The 20597-nt window shown below is 41.1% G+C and overlaps 1 protein-coding gene across 7 annotated transcripts in view; it reads right to left on the bottom strand.

Moving 5' to 3' along the window:
* Window positions 1-20597, bottom strand: part of Ppn (proteoglycan-like sulfated glycoprotein papilin) — a 222072-nt gene that overhangs the window by 73324 nt on the left and 128151 nt on the right. The window lies entirely within an intron of this gene.

The following is a 20597-nucleotide window of genomic DNA, read 5'->3' as shown; positions in this document are numbered from 1 at the left end:
TTTCACCCATTGGACAACAGTCACGTTTACGTGGAATAAGAATTTTTTCGATTTTTGGGGCTTGGAATTCTAATAGTTGAAGTTTACCATTTTGACGAATTATTTATGGTAGAGGGTGTTTGAAAATAAAGATCATAGTTTCCAGCCTTGAAAGCATTATCGTGTAAAAATTATGGTGAAATTTCACCGATTGGACAACAGTCACGTTTACATAGAACAAGAATTTTCCCAATTTTTGGGGTTTGGAATTCTATTGTAATAATAGAAGTTTACCTTGTCAGAGTTTTAAATACAAGATTTTTCTAGGCAGTGTGTCAATAAAATTCATTATTTACAGTCGACAAAATTCTCCTAACTGGACAAGATAAATGATAACACATGTACGATAGATTCATATTCGTGGAAACTTTGAATCTCACATCTCTGATATTTCTCTCTTGGAAGAAATCATCTCGAATATGATCAAATTACTAGGGCTGCAACCCAAGCCGATCCCTTAATTCTGAGGAATAAAGGGTTTACCGGGATTTCGTGGATCCACAGAGATACCGAGCGTATTAAACACAAAGTTGTTGTAACAATTAAGGACGCTTCTCTTTACTTTCTCTTAAATAATTATACTCGCATCCAATATTCGCACCTTATTCCCACTAAAGTGCACCTTACACTACACTAAGTACGCAGTGTATATTATTTTCCACTAAAATATAAATAAAAACACGAGCAAAATTTTAAATCAATATCACCGACATTTCTCGTCAAAAAAAAAAAAAAAATAAAATCATCGTCTCGAGTATGATAAAATTACTAAGGATCCTTTAATTCGAAGAGACGATGGGCTTCCGAAGATTTCACAGATCCAACAGGATACCGATTCAAACGAGTCGCTCGCAACAATTAGGCACGTTTCCTCTTTTTATCGGCGCCTTGTTACCGCGCAGCTCGCGATTAAATTTCGATTAATTGAAGAATCGCAGGGACGTCGCCGGGCGGTCAGAACCGCTGTAATTGGTCGCAGGTGCGAACCTCGTGAGCGAGATACTTGCATAAAACATGACAGCGTGCCGCTGGTATACGGGGGCGTTAATTGGAACGCAGTTTTCATGGGTCTAATTGCGTCCGCGGAATCCTCACGGCGGTTCTGTACGCGCGCGAGAATCGCGCTAACCGGTTTCGCCGAAACACGCTTGGTTTATCGCCTTTCGCCCTTGACGATTGGATGCCCCCAGTGGGTGCGGTAATTGGTCCCCGGCGAATAATTTTAATTGGCCGGCGAACGAGAAATTGATGTTAAGTGGAATTAAATGACTCCGCGGGGGCACGCCACGATTCCATGGTCCCTGATTGCAAAATGACAATGAGCCACAATGCGAACTGTGTACGTCAGAATTTAATTACGAACCGTTGGTACACTTTAGTACCACGTCTATGACGTTCCCTTGAATCGCAATGGATTTCACACCGACTGACGAACAAATGAAAATTTCTTCGAAGATGCTAGTCGTTAGACACGGAAACGTGAAAATATTGAATAAATATGAAATTTTCCAAAAATACTATTCGTTATTTTTCTTTTTTTACAGACGTAGTTATTCGTTTGTATATAATAAATTTTTCTTGTTCTCTATTTCTCTTCTATCGTATATTTCCAAGGTTCGGTTAATAATGTTTCGTATATTTAATCGTACTCTCATAGTTTAATATCTCTCTTTTTAATTTATTGAATCTTTTTAATTTATAGAATCTTCTTAATTTATAGAATCTTGTTAATTTATAGAATCTTGCTACGTTCACTGATGTATCATTATTATTATTATTAGAATTGAATTTGTCGATAACCTCTCGCACGTTGCTCGCGAGACACTTGAATATAGGTTAGGTTTTCATTTTCATTTCTATCGTGTGAAATAATTCGATCCACGTTACACCGATTACTCGACCTGTACTCGAAGCTCGGTAAACCCTTGACCCAGACCTCGATAAGACTCACCCCGTAACTTTCGTCGGGTAACAATTTTGTTTATCGATAAAATCAAAGGAAAACGCTCGAGGTACGTGTCTTCCGAAACCATGTCTCGAAATAGCTACGGTCGATAGTCTCAAGCGTTATCAAAGGATCACCGATGCAACGTTGAAATGGAGTCCCTCGATTATACTGTCGCAGCTGAAACTTTCAAAGATCAAGTTTACGCTTTGATGGGTATAGGAGCCTGCGGCGATACGTAACATCTTTCACGATTCCAGATGAAGGCTAAGCTTATGAACATCCAACGGTTGCGAACTACGAAATTCACGATACATCGAACAAGATCTGGGCCTGCATGAATATGTAAAGCGTCTTGGCCAAACGGACCTGCATCCAGAGTACTTCTAACGAGGACCTCCTACGGCCCGGTTCGTTACAGACGACAAGTTCTTCGGGCTTATATCGAGTCGACCCTCCGACTGAGCTTCAAACAATTACAACAACCGTCTGGACCGGGGTTTCAACGCGGTTACCGAACTTCGAATAACATTTTATACCTAATTCAACGTTAGTTACCCGGGTGGCGAATTTACCCGAGAGCAATGCCAATTTTCTTCGATAATAACGTTCCGGGCGATGAAAAATTAATCTATTCCAAATTTTAAGCACGATTCTTCAGAAATGAAGTATCGACAAGGATAAGCTTGCAATTAAAATATATTTTTCTCGTCTGTATATTTAATAAATATAAAATTGAGAAGCTTGTCTATTGTGAGTGTATGAAGCAACTCTAACGAAAATAGAAATAATAAGAAATAATAATACAGATTTATATTTTCATCCATTTCGAAAGATAATGTACATTGCAAAGTTGCGTTTGCGATTCGATTGTTCTACTTGGGTGCTCTGAAAAATGCACAGTGCATCGAGATGAAATTAAAACTAATAAAAATTGTAGCTAGGGGAAAATATGTTTGCGATTTCGTTATGTTTGTATATTTCCAGGGCGGAGAAGTATTCTCAAACGTATCTTCTGGGAAATTAATAGAGCAGCCGGGCAAGGGTACCGTGCTCGTAATTGAAACTTCCCCCGCAGCGTGGTAAATAAAGTCTAATTTTCTGCGCCGTAACAAAAGCTCTGGTAAGAACGTATAATTAATTGGTCAATTTCGTAAGTTTCCCCGATAATAGAGTTCCGGGCATTATCAGCAAAAATTACGCGGATCGTAACGATGCAAAAGAACGCGTGACGCTTAAGAAGGTAAATTGGAGTAAACGGAGTGGGAGAATTGAGGCGTTACGAACGACGTAATGAAGCGTGCCTACTCTGCAATTTCTTGAATCGCTCTTGGTCAACGTGAATCCGCTGTCTTCGCGCGGAAACGAGACAGGCGTGGCGCAATCAGTGTAAAATAAACGACGCCTAATGAAATTTCGCAACCGTTATTGAACATAATTTAGTTTGCCGCGCAAACACTTCAATAAGCACGGTGATTCGCAAATAGGGTGTGCCGAGGCTCGAGGTAACGAGTGTAGATTGTAGAGTAAACATAGTTTTGTTATATTCGAATGATTAAAAATATAAGTGAAAAGGAAGTGAAAGTCTTCTTCCAAATTTGTTCAATATTTGTGATTCTCATCGATCGATATTTTCAGTAAGTATAAACAACGAATATTGTATTTTCGTTTAAAAAAATTAACGTAAATAAAATTCTCCAAAGACTTTCCGTTTGATCTTACATAACTTGAGAATAATGTAGCGGATAAATAAAAAGAGAAAGTGCTAACAAGGAAGTGGAAATTAATAATAAGTAATTGTCGGTAAACTATTTACTGGCAGTGCTATCGATAAGGAATGGCGGATTTAAACTTTCGGGGTTAATTACTTTGAGCGATTTATTAATGTTTCGTGAAAGGTAAATGTTATTTATTATCAATATATATATTTATCCTCTTATTGGTTCTCTCCCCTAGACGGTGAACAATTGCACATCTCGCAATCTGGTTTTCCCCTCTTTCGAATAATATTTCGCGATCAAATAATCACAAAATAAATACCTCTTGGGGCCCCTTGTTGGGACTTTCATTTAAGTGGGTCCCTTTCCGTATAAGGACCCATCTACGCATATACCCTTCTATGCACAGACTCCTCTACACGTGGATCCCTCTCTCCTTAAATATTTCATAAAATGCAAATATTATTCTCCCCAAAAAAAAAGAAATATATACAACTTCTTCTAAAACAAAAATTGCCCCTTCTAGTAACCCGATTCTCCACTAACAACATTCGAGTCGAACAATCGCAACACCGAGCACCCTCTTTCACAAAGCGTCCCCACTTTCGCGATAAATCCAGCACCGCGAACGATTCGAAACTGCCGCTGGTGAAAAAATTCTCCCGCCAAAAAAAAAAGAAACCAGCCAGCGACTATTCCACGCGGTCCCCCCCTCGAAAACCGAGCAACCGAGCATACCGTAGCGTTTCAGTCGACGAACCGCGTCGGTATTTATTAATAAGCGTTATTAATAACCGATAAACCATTTAAAGTATTATCGAACGGGCGTTATCTCCAGCTCAGGCATTCACGAAGGCACGTGCAGTTTACCGGCTGCAATCAGATACGGGACCACTTTCGCATGTGCATACCGTCGAGTTTTTGCAACTTTCGGTATTCTGCATATCGCCGCGCTACTAATGAGCCCCTTGTCCGCGCCGGGATGCCCCTTCGGCGTAGATTGCATCGCGGCTGTGCCTCTCGTTATCGAGATTCTATTCTATTCGGAGCGCGCGCGGTTTGCGCTACAGGCTACGTTGGCGCGGGACCTTTCGCGTGGGCGCGGAAACGTGGAAATCGAAATGTCGACGATTCGTGGAAGCCGAACGCGTTTCTACGCCACCGCGAACCGAGTCACCGTGAGCTTTCTTACGACTTGGACAACACGGTTTCGAGGTTAGGTGTGCTTTCGGCACGGTTGGTGTTTCTGTTTAACGGGTTCGCCGTGTGCATCGAATGACTCTTTATGTTGGAAACATTGACGAGGATTTTAGAATCTTGGCGTTGCATAGATTCTTTCCTTTCGGTATAAGTGTGAGAAATTTTTGGTAAAATTTTGATATGAACTGCTCGATGTAAATAAAAATCAGGTTGTGGAATGTTGGAAGGTACAGGGATGTTTTATTTGCGCGATGAATAGGGTCATCTTGAGCTTTGTTGCGACTTGGACACCACGGTTTCGAGGTTAGGTGTGCTTTTGGCACGATTGGTGTTTCTCTTTAACGGGTTCAGCGTGTGCATCGAATGACTCTTTGCGTTGGAAACATTGACGAGGATTTTAGAATCTTGGCGTTGCATAGATTCTTTCGTTTCGGTATAAGTTTGAGACATTTTTGGTAAAATTTCGGAATAAACTGCTCGATGTAAATAAAAATCAGGTTCTGGAGGAAGGTACAGGGATGTTTCATTTTCGCGACGAATAGGGTCACCGTGAGCTTTGTTCCGATTTGAACAACACGGTTTCGAGGTTAGGTGTGTTTTTGGCACGATTGGTGTTTCTCTTTAACGGAATGAACTGTTCAATGTAAATAAAAATCAGGTTGTGGAATGTCGGAAGGTACGGGGATGTTTCGTTTTCGCGATGAATAGGGTCACCGTGAGCTTTGTTCCGACAACTAACGCGTGGTTTGGAGGTTAGGAACGCTTTAGTCCGACTCGTGTTTCTCTCCAATCCGATGAATCGAGCTGGTAGTCCGAGTAGAGTACGAGAGAGGGATTCCTTTCTTCTTGGTGCTTTTCAATTGACAAATTTAACAGGTTTGCTAAGTGCATTAAATGATTCTCTGTGTAGGAAACATTTATGAGGATTTTATACTTATATTCATCTTACTTGGACCTATGAATAGTGTATTTTTCTTTTTCCTTTTGTTTCTTGTTTATTAGAGAAAACGAAATAATGATGTAAGAAGAACGAAACTCAATACCAATAATACATGGTCAAACAATGTTGTCGAACACCAGATTGGATTTTTATCGAGTAAATTACCAATAGGAACTAAATATATCCTCTATTCGATATAAGCAATCATGGTACCTAGAACTCTATTCGATAAGAGCTTTTCTTTAAACTGGTACCCTCTGAGGTACCCTATGAGGTTTTCTATACACTTGGAATGTTGCACAGCCCATTTTGAATCTGTCTCAAATACAAGGTACGAAGATGATTCGCGAATGCATATCACCGCTTCGAAAGATCAATCTGCACACTTGCATAATAAAAGCTCGAAGAAAATATTAAGGTTCTTCCCTTTTTTTTCACCCTTCCTTTTTTTCTTTCGACCGTTTGTACGTCACTGCTTCGGAGGGTCATTGTGCACCCTGAGTTACGTGATAAAAGATTAAAGAAACTTCTAAGCTCGTTCTCCTTCCCTTCTTTAACCTTTCCGGTAGTAAAATTTCAGCACTCACCGCGCGTGCGGAATTTCAACTGTAGTTTCTATCGACCGTATTCGCCGAACGCGCTACAGGCGTTCAACGCACGCGTTGCATCGCACGAAACTTTCCAAAACTCACGCACCGAAAATGGTGGCATTTGGAAAGAAAATTCTCAACGAGATACACTTTTACGATTCTATTTCATTCCCGAACACGTCACCGAACTCGAAAGCAGCGTTCAGTTCACCATTCGTTAAAAAGTTTTAAAAAATTCTAATCTTTCTTAAAAACTTGATCTCGAGACCTGGTCCCCGTGTGAAATATCACGCACACGATAATTCGGAATCGTGCGATCGAAGAGGGTGTACGTTTTGTAAATTCAGTGTACAAATTACGTGAGAAAATAATACGTTTTAAACGAAACAAGTTTCAGAGATAAATTACAACGGACGTGTGTTTGGTTTTTGTTGCAACGAGGTGGTAAATTGAGCGATAATCGAGGTGCGCGAAGTGTCGGATTAAGAAACCGAGAGTCCATTTTAAAAGTGAAATTCCGCGCGGGCGACGTTCGAGCATCAGATTATACGATCTGCAACGCTGCTAATTCGTTAATCATAAATATTCAAGAGTCAATTACCAGCGGTGCGAAGGGTCGTGCACTCTCCCCGGATCAATTAATTATCGATTTCCATTACGCTTGCGTAATGACCTATTAACAACGTGCGCTGGCGATCCTCACCGGTGAACTTCGGTTTTAATATCGTGGCTCGCGCCCGCTGGACCCTCGCGTGTAAAGTTTGCGTTCCCGGTATCTCCCGCGTACTCGCGACATGTTTTATCGCACGAATTATTCACCAAGACTGTGCACCGTTAATACATCATCGGTAATAAAACCCAGTCTAATGGTAATTTCTTCAAATTTATACTCGTTGGATATTAAAGCAACGCTGGGGAAAAAGAAAGGGTAGTATCTTCCTCGATACTACGAAATGCAGTTTGATTAAGATCGTATATTAGTTGCGCGTCGTGAGAAACCATTTTCTTTCAGTTTTTTTTTTTTTTTGACAAAAATTGCTTTTGAGAACGATGTGCAAAAAATTTGGTAATTGATCATTTGTAAAATTTGACGAGCACGGATCGTACAGTGTCACGTAACGTGCGATTTATGATACAATAAATATAATAAAATAGTTTTCTATCTTTCTTTCAGGGTTTCGAAACTGTCCCATTGAGATCACTAACGAGAAGATCATTTTATGATTTTATGTGTGATTATATATATTTACATATATATCTTTCTATATATATATTTATATTATATTTTTTAATTAATTATATTATATATGTACGTATTTATTTAATATATATACGGTACTATTTACAGATATTACTGTATCTAACAAAAGATTGAGAACATTGTCAGAAAAAGAACTTCCTCGTCGAAGGGTCAATGGCCTAAGAATTTTGGTGTCACACTGCTCGAGTATCGACAGAGTTCGTATTAACCTCATCACTGTTAAGTATCGTGTCCTGTCACATGGTCATTAAAGTAAACGATCCCTTAATTATTTTCAGGAGTGTACCCAAGAAGTTTACCCGTAAACTAGAAGACCTCGGTCTCAGCGTTGATATTTCATCGGTGATGAAGCGCAATCTAGTTAAGATTACGCTTCGTGAGGAACATAATTAAAACGATAAAAAAGAAAGTAAAATGTAAAATAATTCCCTGTTTTAGAAAATTGTATAATTTCGTTCCCAGTGAGCACAAATTGAATACTTTCGAATTCGATGTACAGAGAAAAGTAATTTGGTAATTAACAGGGTCAGGTAACATCGAGCTGCACGTGCATCGTCGATACCTAACCCTGCCGGTCTCATAACCCCGTCACTATTAAACACAGTATCCAATCGCACAGTTATTAAAGCAAACGAACCCCTAATTATTTACCAGAAGTATACCCAGGAAACTATCAGACCAGAAGACCTCGATGTCAATTTACTTCATACTTCGTAATAAAACACACTATTATTGAGATTGCACACACCCATATTGTAACTTTAACGAAAAAAGTAAATTTTATTTCGCGTGAATAATCAAAGATAAAATATAAGATAATTATTTCACAAAATTACACGATCTCATCGCCACCCAGAAAATTACAAATTCGATAATTCAAAACGGGGACCGACAGTTCAGTACTTTCGTATTCAAAGTAGAGAAAAAACTAATTATGCAATAATTCAACGAGGTTAAGTAATATCGTCTCGTTCGAGTACCATCGATATCAAATTCAATAAATCTCCGTCGCTATTAAATACCGTATACGGTTAAATCAAACGATCTCCTAATTATTTCGAGAAACGTACCCAGGAAGTTTATCTATAAAGTAGAAGACCACGGATCCCCCTATTCGTTGAACAGTACGCTAATCACAAGCCAGCCGAGGATCCAAAGCCGACCCCACGCGAGTTAGGGCCGTTCATCGCCGACTTAATCGTCCGCGTTATAAACTACCCCTAATAATCGACAATTAACGTGTCGTTTTTCGAGGACGGGGCATGAGTTCGATCGATCGCGCGAACGTGGATATTATCGACCCGGCGTGCATTCGATTCGCTCTCGCTACGATCGAAGGGGGGACCCCTGGCTGCATCCCGGTTGATGCAACGGGCGGTGCACCACCTTTCCGATGTAGCCGCGTCCCCCGTACAATGGATAGGTGCGCCCTGTCGGCGGCTCCGCTCAATTACGATCGTCTGAAAAACAAATGGCCCCGTTTCGATAATTAACGACACGGTGATCGGGTTCTCCGGAGTCGTCGTCTCGTTTCGAGCGGTCGGCTCGCGATGAAATATTTCGCGACGATTATCGTGCCACGACGCCCTGTAACGGTACCTTCGTGAGCTTATTACGTTTGTTAGGACATCGAGAATCGTGGGTCCGCCGACCGGATGAACGAAACGGGATATTTTTCGAGAAATATACCCGGCGGAGTTTACCACGGGAGCGATAGTAATTTCGTTGCGGTGCAGTTGTATAATACGCGAACGAGAAGATTGCATTTGATGTTTTAGAGAAATATACTTGGGGGAATTTAACACAGGAAAGTTAGTAATTTCGTTGCGCTGAATTTGCTACGTTTCGGACGATTACGTGCAGATGTATAATCCGCGAACGAGAAGATTGCATTTGATGTTTTAGAGAAATATACTTGGGGGAATTTAACACAGGAAAGTTAGTAATTTCGTTGCGGTGAATTTGCTACGTTTCGGACGATTACGTGCAGATGTATAATACGCGAACGAGAAGATTGCATTTGGAGTTCTAGAGAAATATACTTTGGGGAATTTAACACAACAGCTCTAGTAATTTCGTTGTGTCGTATTTGCTGAGGAACCCTTCGAACGAATAGGATGCGCCTGAACTCCAGATGCAATCTCTTCGAGCGCGTACTGTAGGAAAACCGTTCAACTTTGAGAATTTTTTCTCGAGCAAGTACAAACCGAAATTTCTTCAAATTTTGCACACAGTTTTGACGATCACGCGCCAATGCTGTGGAATTTTTATACCTGGAAAATCGATACACAACCATGAGAAAAAAAAACTTTTCCTAACGTGTGTACGTGTAAACATACATAATACTTCAAAGAACGATCCGTATCTCCTCACTGGATGTCGGTTAACGATCCGTAAAAAATTGTCGATTTACCAAAATCAGTATTATTTTGTTAAACGATGGAAAATTGACAAACGGCTGCCACCGTTCCGATCGTTCACCCGTATTGTTGCCCTCGCTCTCCTCCTTGCACTTTTACGTTTCCTGAATCCCGACCTGGGCGTGTTCAATTATGTCACCTGACGACTTGTAATTTTTCTCGGTCGGATGTAGGTCGAACGTTCCCGCGGCAAGCTCTTTAATTAACTTCCGGGGCGAATTTCAGCTCGTTACCTGTTGGCACGATTAAGAGCCCCGACGCTTTTCTTGTTCTCTGTTCGCGGTATGGGTGTTATGGTATTTCGTTTCCACGGGCGAACGAATCGAAGGCGTATGATTTTCGTAGCTCGGTGTACACGTGCACGCTGAGCGTAATTCGAGCCGTACGACTGGAGACGTGTAATTTTCGCGATTGCGCCCAGGAGAAATTGATCCGTTTTTACAGCGCGCCCCTCGCGTTGCTTGATCGAGTGTAATTGCCATGAACAATGTAGCCGGGCGCGAACAGCCCGGAATGAGAGTTATGAGGCGTGTTCGCTGTACGTACACGGCCGCGCAAGATATGTACACATTTCGTGATTTATGCGGGGTGGTACGGGGTAGGGGTGGGAGAATACAAATACTTTGTTCGCGGATTTTGCAATTGTTAATGCGGTGTCGAAACTGGGTGACGAATTTATTGGCAACAGGAGGGAAATAATCGTACGTAATTCATTCGGTGCCATTATTTTCAATTTGTGTATCATATAATTTGAAACAATAAATATCAACGAAAGTCTGTGTGTTAAGCAGAGGTGGAAATTTCGATGCGAACTGGGAGAGACCTGTACTTTTGTGATACACTTTTTCCATTTTTTCTTTCTTTATTTGTAAAATTATTAATGAATCTCTAAAGAGGACTTATATCGAGGTAAACTGTAGAAAGTATCGTTGAATACTTTCTGCTCTGATCTATTTTCTGTTCTTGACGCTATGAACAGTGAACAAGTACGTGGATATTTGTTACTAATATTGAACAAATTTATACGTACCTCTTTCGAAAAAAGAAAATTGAAAAATCGGGAATTTTATTCAGTATATATATATATATACATAAGTACACACATGCAAAATATGTGCAATTAGATAAGCTGCGCCCACCAATGGGCAATGTTTCCGTGATCTCGCGTGGTTAACCGTCGAATGCATTCTCTCGAGCCACGAACAGTACAAATTCGCGTAACTTACGAACTTACTGTAATATCCGACAGACGCACTTTGCAAGGTTGAATAACAAAGGGAAACTTCTTGCGTAAAGCTCAAGAACTTCAAAGTCTCAGCTTATTTGCTAAATATATTAGTGACACGAAGGAAGAGTCCCGCGTATAATGCTCACGAGTACCTAGACTACTTAGCCCCTAACCTCGTTATTCCAAGATCACGAACTAAATACGTTTACCAGTCACCTCCAGCAAGGGTGTTCGACTTGGAACTAGACACCATATAGATACAAAAGATTCTAGAATACATTTTCAAATCCAAATCGTGCAAAAATTTTCTATCGTGGATCATTTCTATCCCTAGAGTTCAACATCACTCCACCATATCTCACTAAATAAACTAACCATCTCTACAAAAGATGTTTCACCTAAAACAAGTAAGTACCACACGAATACAAAGAACCCTAAACTCCATTTTACAGCATCTACAAAGATTTTTAATTGTAGCTCGTTTGCATTGCTATAGTTCAATATCAAATATTGAATATTTCTTTCTTTTAAATATTTTCTCATTTTTTAAGTTTTCTTCAATATCACTCCACTACATCACAACCAAATACCAGATCCACCCTCTACCAGAAACCTCTACAAAAGGTATTCTACTTGGAATAACTAGACATCATATAGACACACGAAACCCTGGAGATTGTTTTCAAACACTTGCAAAAATGTTTGCCCTTAAGAAATTTCCGTTACTCCGTAATACTCCGTAAAAGTGAAGAGTTTTCCACCTCGAGTGAATCGAAGATTGCACACGCACCCCTGTTGACAACGTCTCGCGGACGAATTGGGACTCGTAAATTTGAGCAATTCGGGTTATTAGAACGGATTGCCACGAACCGGTTGGTTTTAGGCCGTTACAGTTAATTCAAGCGTTACCACTGTGTTGTAACGCGAAAACGGTTACGATTTCTACGTCAATTTCTTTGAATGTTCGCTCCGAGTTCGTTAGAATTCGCCGAGAATATAAACGAGCGCGACCACTCTCGGCTTGGTAAATGGGTCGAGACGTGGTGTTAACTTCGAACTCTTAACCGGACAGACGGGACCCGGGGAACGTGGCAAGTTTAATATTTTATGGAGCACTTTCTGCCGCGCCACGGCGCCTCTTGGTGTAAATATTAAATGTGCGTAGAGTTTTTCTCCGTTTTTCGCTGATAAAACGCAACCCCGGCGCGACAATGAATTTCACTTCGGTGAAATTTTATCGACGTTCGTGCGTGAACGTTTCATTTAAATCGATGAAAAGAACAACACCTGACAACGATTTAAAAATCTAATACAACTATGAATTAATGCAACTATAGAACTATAGAACTATTCTTTTAGGATTTATAGATTAGGTCAAGTATTAGGAATTTGTTTCTATTTATACAGGATGCCTCAACCTAGTATCTGGTAGAATATTGGTGGATCACCTAGTAGAATAAATCATCTACGTTTTCAAATATTCGAAACATATTTGTAATGTAATTTGAACGATTTTGAAACAGAGAAATTTTTTCTTCTCATTTTTTTCAAGTTTTCTTCGAGATTATTCATATTTTTTTACTAGGAAAATGTATATTTTTGGTGTAGGTGGTGTCTTTCAACCGAGACACTCTGTATAATAATAGCTGTATCTATTTGCCAATCGAAGCTTGAAACTATATGGGAATCATTATATTAAAAGAATTTCGAAAGAATAGAATAGGATTTATTATAGAATAGGAGTAATTAATTGTATTGCAAGTGGAGAAATAAATATTTTTTAAACCCTTGTAAATTTGATTCTGGTATTTTATAGTAATTTTCAAACACCTGCAATCTTCTTCCTCAGATCTCAAAGAAATACATTGGATCAATCATCCCGCTTATCAAGGAGGAAAAGAAATTAAAATCGATGAAATTCTGTAAACTGAAATTCTTTAACGAACTCGTGCCAATTCCCAAGTGTCTAGTACTCTTGCATTCCTTATTTATCGATTCTCTGGTGAATCGTTGAATTCCAAGTAAGAAATTAACTCGCTTCTAAATCACATCGCGTGCACGCCACACACATACCGCGTGCCACCACGCGCTAAAAAAACCCCATCTACATTTCCGAAAACTGTTCGAGCACCTGAAACCGAACCTGAATCCCAAACAGCCACTCGATCTTTTCTGGCGCTGTCTCAAACACGTGTCACTCGCACCTGACGCGCGAGAAGTTCATTCATGCCAAACGTTCGAGTATTTCATTCACACCTACGTGTAACTAACACCGGCACGGTTTCAATTCGTGTGCGAAATATGCTGATGAAATTTGTCGTAGCAAGATTACTATCTTCCGAACGTGTTGGATGAATCCCCAAGCAGATGATCCTCCTCAGCGCTGTCTCAAACACGTGTCGTTCGCCCCCGACACGCGAGGAGTTCATTCACTTTCATGTCCCCTTGATTTATCGCGTCTATGTTATAATTTCACAATTAGCGATGTTTCTACGGAGTCACGCAACCCTTCTCCAATTTATCAAACCGACTTGAGATCTACTCGTTAGTTTCTAAAAGATTATCCCCCTAGACGTCGTTTCAACGTCAATCCTCCTACGTTTTAATCGATCACGTGCATTTGTACAGTACGCGTTCGAGAAAATTGCATTTGGACTCGTGGAGAATCCTCTGAAGAGGCCATCTTGGAGTGTGTTTGTTAGTTTCAGAAAGACAAACTTGTTCTATTGAACAAGAATTTTTCTATATTTTATTTCACCACGTGTACTTCTACAGTACGCGCCCGAGAAGATTGCATCTGGAGAGTTCTATTCCTTCACAGGCCATCTTGAAGTCTGCTTATTAGTTTCTGAAAGATGAACTTGTTCTATTGCACAAGAATTTTTCTATGTTTCGTTCAGTCACGTGCACTTCTACAGTACGCGCCTGAGAAGATTGCATTTTGAACTTGTAGCGAGTTTCATTCCTTCAAGAACCATCTCACGTGCGAAAAGTATATACATATATTTATCACCTGTGCGCCGAAACGGCGCCCCTTAATGGCTAGAACCCGCCGGGACTCTAAATGCAATCTTTTCACTCGCGTACTGTAGCATCTCGTTTTAACGATCCCAAATATTATACTTCAGCTTCCTTCGACTTTAACGATCTCGAACTCGCTGTTCCAGACACGTGAGAAGTTCGTTTACCTCAAGTTTCCTCGTCTTGGCGCGTTGTTTACGTTACAATTTTACAATTACCGATGTTTCGACGCAATTCGTCGGCTGCGCAACATCGTCGTCACGCAACGTTCCCCAAATTTATTACCGACTCGGAATCTTCCCGTTAGTTCCTTTACGACGGTGGTTTACAGTCCTCCTTTTACGAGAAACTTCGACTTACGAGGTCGACTCAGGTCTGACCCGCTATCGGACCAATTTCACGCTGCGAGTTCCGAGCAAAGTAAAAAAAAAAAAAAAAAAAAAAGAAAAAAACTGGAGGGGGTAAAGGGGGAGGGATACATCGAAGTAACACCGATTCGCGAAAATTTAAGGCCGAATCGCGATCCCTGGATACCTTTCGCGCGATGATCCAAACGGATTCTTATCTTTCATAAGCACGCATAATCTCTTCATTATACGGCTCGACTTCGGATATCCAATTACTCGATTCGGGGTCGAGGCGTCTTCGAGCTGGCCCGCCGCGATGATTGCTATCCTATTCGTCGACGAAAAAGAGCGTAAACCTTGGCATTAGCCGGTTATCCGAATGAGCATCTAGCCGCTGGCCGATTCTTGGGAACGTGCCAGCACCGATGGTCAGAATTATAGTACCTCGTAAAGCCGCGGTTAGGACTTTTCCTCCGCGAAACGTCGAAGCATCCTGTTATGACGTATCGTGCACCTCGTCAAGAGGCTGTAACTACACGTTCTAAAATTATTTATGTACCCGACTCTGTATTGTGAGAACACCAAAAGGTATGTTTGCAGATACTGTAAATAAGAAAGACTAATTACGAGTTAAGATTGATTTTCATAAGAAGAGACGCGATACTCGTTAAGAGAAAATAAGGAAACAAATATTTTTCGTTGAGTGTCTCTCTTGCTAGTCAGAACCGAAAGAAATTTTCTCCTTGTATTAAGTGATTCGCAAAGGGGGAAAGATTGACTATACAATATCGAGGAAAGCTACTTTGGGACCAGTCACCATAGGAATAGCACAGGAAATCGACTCAAGACCTACCGATAAAATATGACCAGAGGCGATCTACCCAGAGCAAATAAAAAATTCATCACCGGATTAAAAATTAAACCAATTCCCAACAGAGAAAAGCCTGCTTATTCAACAAAGAAAGCTATCTTGAGAGAAAGAAGATCGACTCAAGATCTCCTACTCGATAAGAGTCTACCAAAATCAACACTGAAGTATTCCCTAATATATTGACTCTCACATTCTAGAGATCCTCACCATCGAAGAAAGCTATGCTAAGACCCATCACTGAAGAAATAACAAAGAAAATCGACTCAAGATCTCCTACTCGATAAGAGTTTACCAAAATCAACACTGAAGTATTCCCTAATATATTGACTCTCACATTCTAGAGATCCTCACAATCGAAGAAAGCTATGCTATGACCCATCACTGAAGAAGTAACAAAGAAAATCGACTCAAGATCTCCTACTCGATAAGAGTTTACCAAAATCAACACTGAAGAATTCCCCAACACCTTGACTCACCCATTCCAGAGCCGCTCACAATCTTTCAAATTTCCTACCCTATTGCAATTTCCCATGACTCGTTAACGAATCAATCCGATCCCAAAATTGACTTCAACTCTCGAAGCTACCCCGTGTTTATGAGAATCACCGTGCATCCTCGCATGTTATCCGCGTTCGTCCACTCCCATGGACTAGCTAATTCGATATGAAAACACGCACGATCAACGTTCATGGAACAATGGACGGGGCCGAGTGCGTCATTATCGTTGCGATCTACACCGCCATGACACGTCCTATTACGAAAATGAACCCGCGAGGCACCGTGCTCGCGGTTTACGCGCGCCCCTATCGGAGACCGATCGTACTCGAATTCCGCAATTACTATTAATCTTAAGATCGCCGACCGGTATCCTTTCAAGAAACAATAGACCACGGCCGGCCGACCGATGCGACTTAATCCTCTCTCGTGACGCAATTGCATTAGGATTCCAGCAACGATCCCTCCCCCACCTATCTTTGTTCACCTCTCAAGCCCCTCCCCACCTACGCCACGCAACGACCGGGGTCAGGATCGAAAATGGGTTCGTACTCTAGCCGCGGCGAGGAGCCTCGGGTCGAATCTCGAGGAGGGTAATAAACGAGCTTCGTTACGACGACTCGAGTTAATTGAAAGCCCGAGATACGCGTCCGAGTGGCACGCGCGACTTTTCTCGACGAAACGAAACGACACTGATTAAACCTCGTGGACCCCACCTGCATCCGTAATTGCTCTACGGTTTCTTTAATCGTTCGTTGAAATATTTCGGTGCCGTGTGAACCGTGTATTCCACTCGATCTTCAACAGGCATTTTTCAGTGTCCCAATCGTGTCATCGTGTATTGTTTTGCTACGATCTAAGCTACCATAGTTGTCACGATGGATACTCTAGTTGCTTTTGCATTTCCTTGGCCCTCTCGTCGTATCGTAGATTTAAAAGCACGAGTTCTTCGCGTTACGGGACTTGACGTCCAAGACTATGAGTGTACAGTTTAGAGAAGAATGTTTTAACGTTTTAAGATTGTTGAATATTACGTTGATCCTGTGTCGGTAGATATCCCTAGAGTACTTTAATGTTTTTATTTCATCAGTGCACGATCGAGCTACATTGGGCAATGTATATCAAGGGGTATGCCCCTTGATCCACTTAACCCTGGTATCCGTTGGTGGGGTCCTTTCTGACCCCTCCTGTCCGCAGAATATATTGTCCATTAAGAGTATCATAACACAATAGATGCCTCCGGATGGTCCTGGTCGTTAATATTTAATGGTAGCGTAAATTACAAAGGAGTAGTTTCTATCCAATTAATTCCTTAATTAAATATTACCGTAGAATTTTAAAGAACCTCTTTTATTGCGAACAGTGCTGAAATTAAAAGTAACATCCTTGAGGAGCGTTTTCATCGGGTAGCTGCTGATGAATTATACAATCACGTTTTAAAATACAGTGGAAAATTGCAGAGTTGTGGAAAATTACCCACTTTAAAATATTTCTGCACCTGAACACATTTGTTGCAATACACACACACACACGCTTGCATGTGTGTCCTCCGAGAGGGTAAACTTGGCTCAATATTTTCCAGGAGTTTTTTCTCTGTTCCGTGGAACACAAGAACTAAGCCGTAAATTTTCGTTCGTTGTTGATCGAATCACCCTGTATAGCAGCGACGAAATAATTAGGAGACCGACATCAAAGCGCAAAAAGCGATGGTAATAAGGCTCGAGAGAAAATCTCCAAGGCGCTGTGGGTGGCTCGTAGCAAGGCACGCCATCGAAAGTGAACGCCTTGGGGATAAACTCCATTCATCGAACCAATCAGACCCAATGAAGATCTGGCTTCTAGATGCTTCTCGGAAAGAACTCCCTATCTTCGAGACTCTCCCTCGTACAATGCTCGTTCAGCTGCATAACTAAATATCCCCAGTCCACCCCCCACGCATTAATGTTTGCTTTAAGTATTTTACTTTCGACCTAATCGAATTATTGGAGGCCACCAGAGTGTGTACAGGGTGTGTACACAGTGTATACAGGGTGTCTCGAGTCATTTTTCACCCAATGAGAAACAAAATAATACCACCGATTTTCCAGATTCTTGTGCATAGATTTATGTATCATACATATCCAAGATCGAAAAGTGTACGTACATTTTTCAAGAGAGATTTTCGTTTAAATTAAACTATCTTATGTGAAAAGAAAGAAAAATCTAAATCGATATGAGATTATATATTATTTACAGAGAATACGTATTGTATTGTATCGATGAACAGTCCTGAATACAAGATTTCTTTCAAGTCCAAACAGAACAAAAAAAGACACAAGAATAATATATAAAAGCTCGAAGCACGAGTTTCATTTAGAGAATTTTGTCTTTTGACGAACGAGATCTACGATGATAAAAGGAGTAAAATAAGATAATAGTCGTCTCAAAGAAAGTGGAATAACTGTACACAACCGCGACGACTATATTTGAAATTGTCCAAATACGTCGACTCTCCGCGTAAACACCTTGTACGAGAACACGCACGAATCTCGACGAAAAAAGTAACAACTTCACAGCGAAGAGTAAAGCGAGTTTCTCCGACGAAGGACGAAGGACAAGACCGTAAGAATGTCCAAGTGTGACTCTCGTGGAATACAAAGTCAATTTGTCGTCCGCCGGATAAAGATTTACCCGTCCTGAAAAACCAGATTCCAACATTATTATCCCAGCGTAATGGTAAGGCTTAATGCGAGCAACGTGAAAAACCGGCCTTCGAAGGCGAGAGTTTATCGCAATGGGAAAACAGTGGTGACTTACGACCCGACCAACGCGATTAATCATACGCCGAAGAACCGCGTGCCTAATTCACCGGCGATAGCGAGTGAGGCCCCGTAGACCGCGCGAGGTACTGTCATTAACCGTGAGAGACGAGAGGAATTCCCGCGCTCATCCCCACCACTAGCCGAGAACCTGATCGCAGATTTCCACGCCGAGATCCTCGTAAAGCTGTCGCGGCCGCGGACGACGCGGAGGACCGGTGAACATAAACCACGTGACTTATCGGCGACTCGACGGAAGCGAGTAGCCCCCACCACCACCACCACCACTACCACCACCACACTGGCCACGGAACCACGCGCCAATTAGCGACGCCGCGTCACGCGCAGTTTCCTTTTCTTCCCGGAATGGTCCTCGATGCGCGACAAAGGAACACGCCTCGCGACGGTGAATACACCGTGAAAGACCACGCTCGAAATCTTCGAGTAGAAGATTCCAACGCTGCCAAAGGGGGCGATTTTTACTTCTTTTAGGACTTCTTTTTACAATTGCTGGATCATCAGAGGTTTGTTTGCCTAGAATATTGACGGAGAATTGTCAGAATGGACAATTACTTGTAAAGTAATTTGCCCTTTGAATAGAATATTCGTGGAGAATTGTCAGAATGGACTACTCGTAAAGTAATTTGCCCTTTGCCTAGAATATTCATGGAGAATTGTCAGAATGGACAATTACTAGTAAATTAATTTGCCTTTTGCCTAGAATATTCATGGAGAATTGTCAGAATGGACAACTACTCGTAAATTAATTTGCCCTTTGCTGATCTAACCTCGAAAATACGTATGTAAAAAAAAAAGAATGGGTAATAAAAATGAAATGGACTACTGGAGAAGGATGAGGAGGAAATGGTATCTATTGAAAGTGGATGAGTGTGTTAAAGTTAACTTCGAAGCATTCTTAAGGTTTCGTATCGAGTCAAAGAATATTCGATAAACGTTCTAGTTTATCTAGGTTAGGTAGATGAGGGGGTTTAGGTCTGGTACAGCTCCATGGAATACAATATGGCCTACTGACTTCGTGTAGTCTCTTTTATCAAACAAAAGGAATTAAATCCTAACTAGAGAAGTCTTTAGCTAACAAAGTGCCCCTAATGTCTAGAACTCGTGTTTTTAGCTTCAAAGTACAACGAGAAAACAAATACCATAACCTGGATAAACAATTAGTAAGATACGCTCTAAACAGAAGCTAAACAAAGCCTCCTGAACACTGCCAAAAATACAAGTCCAACTTTCTCTACGAGTAGACTTTCCAAATTACCAAACGTACAATCAACAACGACTCTGCGAACGCTAAACCCACTCCTAACACCATCGGTGTAGCAATCGATAAAATTCTGATCCCAACGTGTCCAAAGAATCTTCCCTTGATATTAACTTCACCCGTAATGCCATTTCAATCCCCGGACAACTTCAGCCCGCGAAACTTATCCAACTTCGATAATCCAGGAACGTCGAATTCAAGAACTTCCCCCGCAGCGCTCTCCTCGCCCGGAGGGGGTGATCAGTTCTGGGTAGGGTTGGAGAATCAACCCTTCGATTGCAAGAAGATCCACACAGAGAAACAGAGAGAGAATCGTCACGTCGGTTGACGATATATACACACACACACACATACATACATATATATTTTTTCTTGCGATAAAAAATCCTCAAAAAAAAAGAAAAGAAACATAAAAAAAAAAAACCAGCAGAAAAGGTATCCCGGG

The sequence above is a fragment of the Ptiloglossa arizonensis genome, chromosome 4 (assembly GCF_051014685.1).
Source record: "Ptiloglossa arizonensis isolate GNS036 chromosome 4, iyPtiAriz1_principal, whole genome shotgun sequence".
NCBI classification, from domain to species: domain Eukaryota; kingdom Metazoa; phylum Arthropoda; class Insecta; order Hymenoptera; family Colletidae; genus Ptiloglossa; species Ptiloglossa arizonensis.
This window is presented reverse-complemented; position numbering and strand designations above follow the sequence as displayed.